This window comes from Adiantum capillus-veneris, chromosome 4 (assembly GCF_014529385.1).
Source record: "Adiantum capillus-veneris isolate H3 chromosome 4, ASM1452938v2, whole genome shotgun sequence".
In the NCBI taxonomy this organism is placed as follows: Eukaryota; Viridiplantae; Streptophyta; class Polypodiopsida; order Polypodiales; family Pteridaceae; genus Adiantum; species Adiantum capillus-veneris.
The window spans coordinates 138,881,089-138,888,242 of NC_140934.1; positions in this window are offsets into that span (position 1 = coordinate 138,881,089).

Sequence of the window (7,154 nt, forward strand, 5' to 3'; positions counted from 1 at the left end):
CTTTTCCTGAAGAGAAGCTCGAACCCCTAGAATGGTCTCAAATTTTGGCTACATTGGATGTATGCGTCAATGAAGTCACTCTCACCAAATTTTGTGATGAGAATGGCTACGATATCATACCATACTACATGTTGAGCAAAATTGTGGAGGAGGACGAGGACGAGGTAGATACTGAGAATATGAGGATCCATAAAACAAAAACGAAACTTGAGATTAAGATACTGGGCTATGTGGACATCCCCACTAAAGAAATCAAGCAGGAAGGAGAAGAATTTTATGATTCTTCTGATCAAAGTGAAAACAAGGATAACGCGGATGACGAGAAGTCAGAAAATACAGAGGGAGACGACAATCAAGATCAAGACAATGACGTCTTCTACAATTTCCCAAACCAAAGTGAGAGACGCCAAAAAAGATACAAGAGTAAACGACACCACATCAGTACACCAACCAGGTTGAGACCCATGCCAGAGTTTAAGGGTAAGACACATTTCCTTATGAACATTCATGTTGTTGATTGTGCTAAGGATAAAGTGTCAGGAAGATTTCTTAAGGTTGCTGAAGACTCAGGATTTAAGTCCAGACTGTTGAAACCTAAGAAAACCAGCAAACCAAAAAAAAGAGTTGCAACAGAAAAAATGAATGTCTGTGGTAGTCCGATTATGACGAAAATTGAACGGAAAATGAGATACAATGAGTTGAAACAAAAAATTAAAAATGTATGGACAACTGAAATGGAAAGTAGCGATGGAACAAACGCTAGTGATGGGAGTAAAAAGATAGATGTACCTCCTCACTATTGTAAGTACACCATTCAGGAAAGAAGATTGGTGGTTCAGCAACCAATGAGGGAGCCTAAATCAAACGAGTCCTACGATGGGCGAGAGAACGCGAAGAAAATAGACTTAGCAGAGCCAGAAGAAAATCCTCGACCTGCTTACATTGCCACAGATCTAGGTCGAGAAGAAGAGGACTTACTGATCAAAACACTTAAGGAATTTCGAGATATATTTGGATGGTCGTACAAAGATTTGAAGGGAGTGGATCCTAACATTTGTGAACATTCAATCCCTCTGAAGTCTGATGCAAAGCCAAGCAAACAACGCCCCTACACGTATAATGAGACATTCGCCAAAAGGATAAAAGAGGAGATAGACAAACTTATGGAGGCTAAATTTATTTATGAGATAGAACACACGGACTGGGTGTCCCCGATAGTGGTGGTACCCAAGAAAAATGGGAAATTACAAGTGTGTGTGAATCTCAAGAAGGTAAACCCAGCAACAATAAGAGACAACTACCCTCTTCCTATCACTGAACACGTCCTAGAACGAGTGGCAGGCAAGCAAGCCTATAGCTTTATGGACGGATTCTCTGGTTATAACCAATTGGGGGTCAAACTAGAAGATCAATACAAAACAGCATTTGCAACAGAATGGGGCATATATGCTTTTAGGGTAATTCCATTTGGCTTGACCAATGCTCCAGCCACATTTCAAAGATTAATGACACACGCTTTTAAAGAATACTTGCGAAAATTCTTGGATATTTACATGGACGACTTGTGTGTCTATTCTCTATTGAGAGAAGACCATATAGATCATCTGAGAAAGGTATTCGAAAAACGCAGAACGTATAGGATTTGCCTCAACCCAGAAAAATGCGTATTCATGGTACGACAAGGTAAAATCTTAGGCCACATAGTGTCGGCTAATGGAATTACCACTGATGAAGACAAGGTAAAGGTGATCATAGAATTGCCAAGACCAAACAATGTACGAGAGGTACAATCATTTATGGGACATTGTGGATACTACCGACGTTTTATCTACATGTACGCGGTAATCGCAAAACCCTTGTATAGTCTAATCACGCTCTTCATTTGGACAAATGAATGTGAGGAGTCATTTCGGAAACTAAAAGATGCACTGGTATCTGCACCAATTCTAAAAGAACCAGATTGGTCAAAGATCTTCCATGTACATGTAGATGCTTCGGCATTTGCAATAGGTTGTATATTAGCACAACCAGATGAGGGAAAGACGGATTTTCCAATCAGTTATGCTATTAGACAACTCAACAGTGCAGAAAAGAATTATACTACCACTGAAAGAGAAGGATTGGGTATGATATATGTTGTAAAGAAACTTTGGCATTACTTACTCGCAAACAAATTCACATTCTTTGTGGATCATCAGGCACTCTTGTACTTAGTAAACAAACCTTGCAACACGGGACGAATTGTAAGATGGTTCATTGTGTTGCTGGAGTTTGATTTTACGGTAGTAGTTAAGAGAGGAAAAACTCATCAAAGAGCAGACCACCTTTCTCGATTACTACATGGTGAAAAAGCTACCGGAGTAGATGGTGATCTCCCAGACGCATACCTGTTTAATATAGAGATGGTACCGAAATGGTCAGAGCAAATTATTCCGTTGCTGACATATGGAATGAATCTTGACGACAAACACACGGTAGAAGACATTAGACAAGCACAAAATTACACAATGCTTGCGGGAAGAATGTACCATCATGGAAACGATGGGATTCTAAGGTTGTGTATAGGCCCAGAGGAGTACGAAGCGTATCTAGAGGAGACCCACACACAAACAGGGGGATTCCATAGAGGAAATCAAATGATGTATGAACAATTAAGAAGACTTGGAGTGTATTGGCCAGGAATGGCAAGCGATGTAGCAAATTACATCAAGAAATGCGACTTTTGCACATCCAATACCACTGTGGATTATGCCACATTATACCAAGTAACAGTAGCACCCGCATGGAGTCATGCTATTGTGGATTATTTGACTAATAAGGAGCTACCAGGAGATTGGTCTAAAGCCAGACAAAAGGCTTTACAAATCAAAGTGAATAGGTATACCCTCATTAGTGACCAATTGTACAAAAGAGGAACTGATGACCAGCTGAGGTTAGTTCCTCATGAAAATGACTACTTTCCATTATTGGAACAGGCTTATGCAGGCATAGCAGGTGGTCATTTTTCAACAGAGAGAACCGTAAAAATCATTATGGTTGCAGGTATATGGTGGCCAACCATGATTCAAGATGCAGCAGAATTCGTGAAAAGGTGTGATGAATGTCAACGCACTAAGGTACCAGTTAAAAGAGAAGAAATTCCTTTAAGACCAATGATGAGTGCTCGAGCATTTGCCAAATGGGGATTGGACTTTGTTGGTCCTATCACTCCACCAGCGTATCGTTCACAAGCACAATATATCATAGTGGCCACGGACTACATGACCAAATGGGTGGAAGCAAAAGCCACAACGAAAGTAGACGCTAGAACCAAAACACAATTCTTATATGAATATGTGTTTACACGTTATGGCCTTCCAATCGAGCTGGTGAGTGATAGAGGGACACACTTTGTAAATGAAGTTATCCAACATCTCTTAAATGAGTTTATGGTAATTCATCGCAAATCTGCACCCTATCATCCACAAGCCAATGGCCAAGCGGAAGCGACCAACAAAATATTGTGCACGGTTCTTATGAAACTGGTTAGTGAAACAAGAATAGATTGGGATCAGATACTCTATTCGGCATTGTGGGCCTATCGAGTTTCATATAAAACAACACTCAATGCTACACCATTTAATATGGTATATGGGTTAAATGCAATATTGCCTATTGACTTTTTAATCCCCACACTAAGGGTAGCAAAACAATTGGACTAGACGGGGCATGAACTTTCAGAACGGTTAGAGGACCTTGAAAAATTAGATGAGTTACGATTTAATGCTGTAGCGGCCATCTATGAAAAAAAAAGACAACAGAAAGAGTTTTTTGACAAACATGTCAAGAACAAGAACTTTAAAACGGGCGATTATGTCTTTAAAAAGAGCTAAAGAAAAGGGGCATGGGGCCTTATTTGATCCAAGAAATATCGTCCAGCGGAGCAATAAAACTGTCGACACTAGATGGAAAAGAAATGCCGAACTAGATTAGTGGGTGTCATTTAAAAAAATATCATCTACCTTCAACATCGGAAATGTTGTTTCAACTGCATTATGGAAAAACCTATAGATAGAAACAACAAAGAATTCAGGACCAGGCACAACAAGAAGCAAAGGAACGGATTGCTAAACGAAAGCAGTTTCTCAGGACAATAAACATGGTCACCCCAATGATGACTGACGAATATCCTCTTTCAACATCCCAAACAATTGAAGCGGATATACAAAGCGACGAATTAGAAAAGACCATGGCAGACCTTAGGGCTCAGGATGATAGCATCATCGACGACTTGGAAGATACATGGTGCAGTCCTTACATAAAAGCTTATGCAGGCACAAAACAAGTTGAAATCTATGCATTACTTGACACTGGGGCAAAAATGAGTGTCATCAGCTTTGAACTCTTTCAGAAACTTGGACCAATGAAGACGATCCCAGAGACACACAGATTGAAAGTAGCATCAGGTGATGAGGTGACCACGTTGTGGTCTATTATAATACCAATCACAGTGCAGGCACACCCGTATACTGCAAAATTCCATGTACTGCCACCAAGTAGGTCAGCAACTCCGTGTATCTTAGCAGTGTCATGGATGAAAGCTAACAGGGTATTCATTGATTTGGATATGAATGAGGCACTGTTCAGAAAGGAAAACTTTTCAAAACCCTTCTTATCATATAACCAATTCATGTCAAGGAGGAAACAAAAGTTAATACAATCGCAAAAATCCGCCCAACAACAAACAAAGTTTACAAGTCCAGCAATGTCTTATCAAAAATCAGCAACCATGCAGGGAACCAGGCAAGTTTGGGTACGGCGTATAGAGCTGACCGAGGCACAATTACATCAAAAGCGGAAATAAAAATTTTGGATAAGGCACGACAGCCTAATTCCTATAAAAAAAGAGTCAGAAGAACAGAAAAAACACCGAAAACAAGCCCAACTTCAAAGAAACATAGTCAATCTGTCAAATACGCAACGGACTATATTGGTATGGCGTCCAAAATTGCCAATTCAAAACGAGCCAACAACACAAGAAGGGCGGACAAAGATGACAATCGTGCAGCTATCTACAACTGTCAAGGTCAAGCAACATCATGCAAACAGCACGAGGAAACAAACAGAATCCACAACAAAAACTACAAGGATGTATCAGACACAAGTCATCAAGGTAGAAAGAAAGAATGTTCCACTAGATACGACAATATCGACTTCAAAGGAACCACATACGCCAATTCAAAACTAGTGGAAAACAATCAAACAACGAACGGCAGAGTTACAACTACTACTTGCAAAGAAAATATGCCAGCCAATTCAAGATACCACAAATGCCAATAAGCGCATCGCTTATACCTTCCTCCTGCACCGCATAAATTCTTTCTACATGCATTGACTGCACATGCATATAGGGCTATATTACATGGCCTACATTAGCACGAGTTCAAACCTATGCACAATACATACCCTTGACGATACCCTGTCGTCCGTGAGGACTCCAATTAGGAGGGGGGGAGGCATTCCAATGCGGACTCATGTCATATATTAGAGGGCAATTTTTGTGAGCAAATTTTCAACCATTTTTGCGTTTTATTGTGTGATTTTGGGAAAAAGAATATTCCCTCATAATTAATCAGAATTGGGGACCAAATCATCATTCATGAGCCCCTAGGGATGCGTATAGACTATAAAGAGAGTCAAATCTGGCCAAAAGCTGTCTAAAAACAGAAAAAAATAGGCCAAGGTTGACGATAATGAGCGAGATTGTACATAAACGAGAGAAACGTGAGCTACAAAGTGTTTTGCTTTTCATTGGTATTTTTCTAGGTTAGAATTGCTATTTTCGGGTTATTTTGGGATTTATTTGCTTTATTTTAACCATTTTCTAGCAAAAATTATAGAAAAAATTCTGTAATCCAGATGGAAACACAAAAGAAGAGACGCCTGATCAGAGAAAGGTAAAGAAGACACGGAAAGAATAAGGACTGCAAAGGTGACAGGGCAAAATGACCACCGTCATGAAGGGCCCTCCAACTCGAGAAATCTGCAAAAGTGGTAAAATTGAAGCAACCGAAATCCAAATCAGGAAATTTTCGAGCCTAAACCGCATCTCGTAAAAAGTTATGGCCACAGGTAAAAGATGGGAAAATTTGGTGTCGGAGTCTCGATTACATATAGAGAGGCTAGGCTAGAAATCCCTCATTTGAGTCATTTTCCATAGTGAGAGAGAGAGAGCTCCCTACAGCAGTTGAGACTTCCAGGAGCTCATCCATCACGCACGGTCACCATATCGACATCAGATATGAGAGGTATGCTCGTCAACACTGATTCTAAGTGTTGTTTACTTCAGTTAGTCGCAAAACCTCGCTGGCATCACAATCACAACCTGTGCACACATACGGTAGAATGGTTGTTAGGGAGACCTAGAGGCCACCAAATGGGACCAAAAGTGAAAGGCACAATGCTTATAGCTTAGGGATCAAGCCTATGACCTCGGAAAGCGTGAAAGAAGCCGCTCAGAAAACCCTAATTTAGCAGGACCTGCAAAAGGGCGACAAAACCAAGGTGATCGAAAATGAGCCAAAATTCATAGACAGCAAGCCAATAACCTCAACAAACCGACTGAAGGGTTAGACTATGAAAAAGTTCATCAAAACGGAGCCTAAAGTCCCTATCTGACGAAAATCACACAAAGCGTCACGATACTCTAACGGGCCGACCAAGTGACAAAATTACACAAAATTCAACAAGGAACATCCAAAGGAGGTCAACTACGAGATGGAATGTGTCCACTCAGGAAAAAATTTCTTCCACTAGGGCAAATGCCAGCAACAGGCCAGAAAGACGTCCAAATGGTCGTTCTTGGTGTTTCAAACACCAAAACAACAACTGACTGCTTGGATGGAAGGTCAAAAGGAAGTAAAAGATAGCCGGAATCATACAAAGACCAAAAGGAACCGCGACCATCACCTAAGTGGTCTACTTTGACTTCAAGACCAGCTAAGTGCTGCAAACAGGGAGTACATTCTGCTAAATTGATTAAAACTTGATGTGTGTGTCTAGGAGGGCCTATTAAAACCATGATTGTCAACTAACATCAAAAAACTGGTAAAAATGACAAAGTGCCCAGTCTATCGCGATAGACTTGAACTTACACTTAGACAAGGGAAACTTTG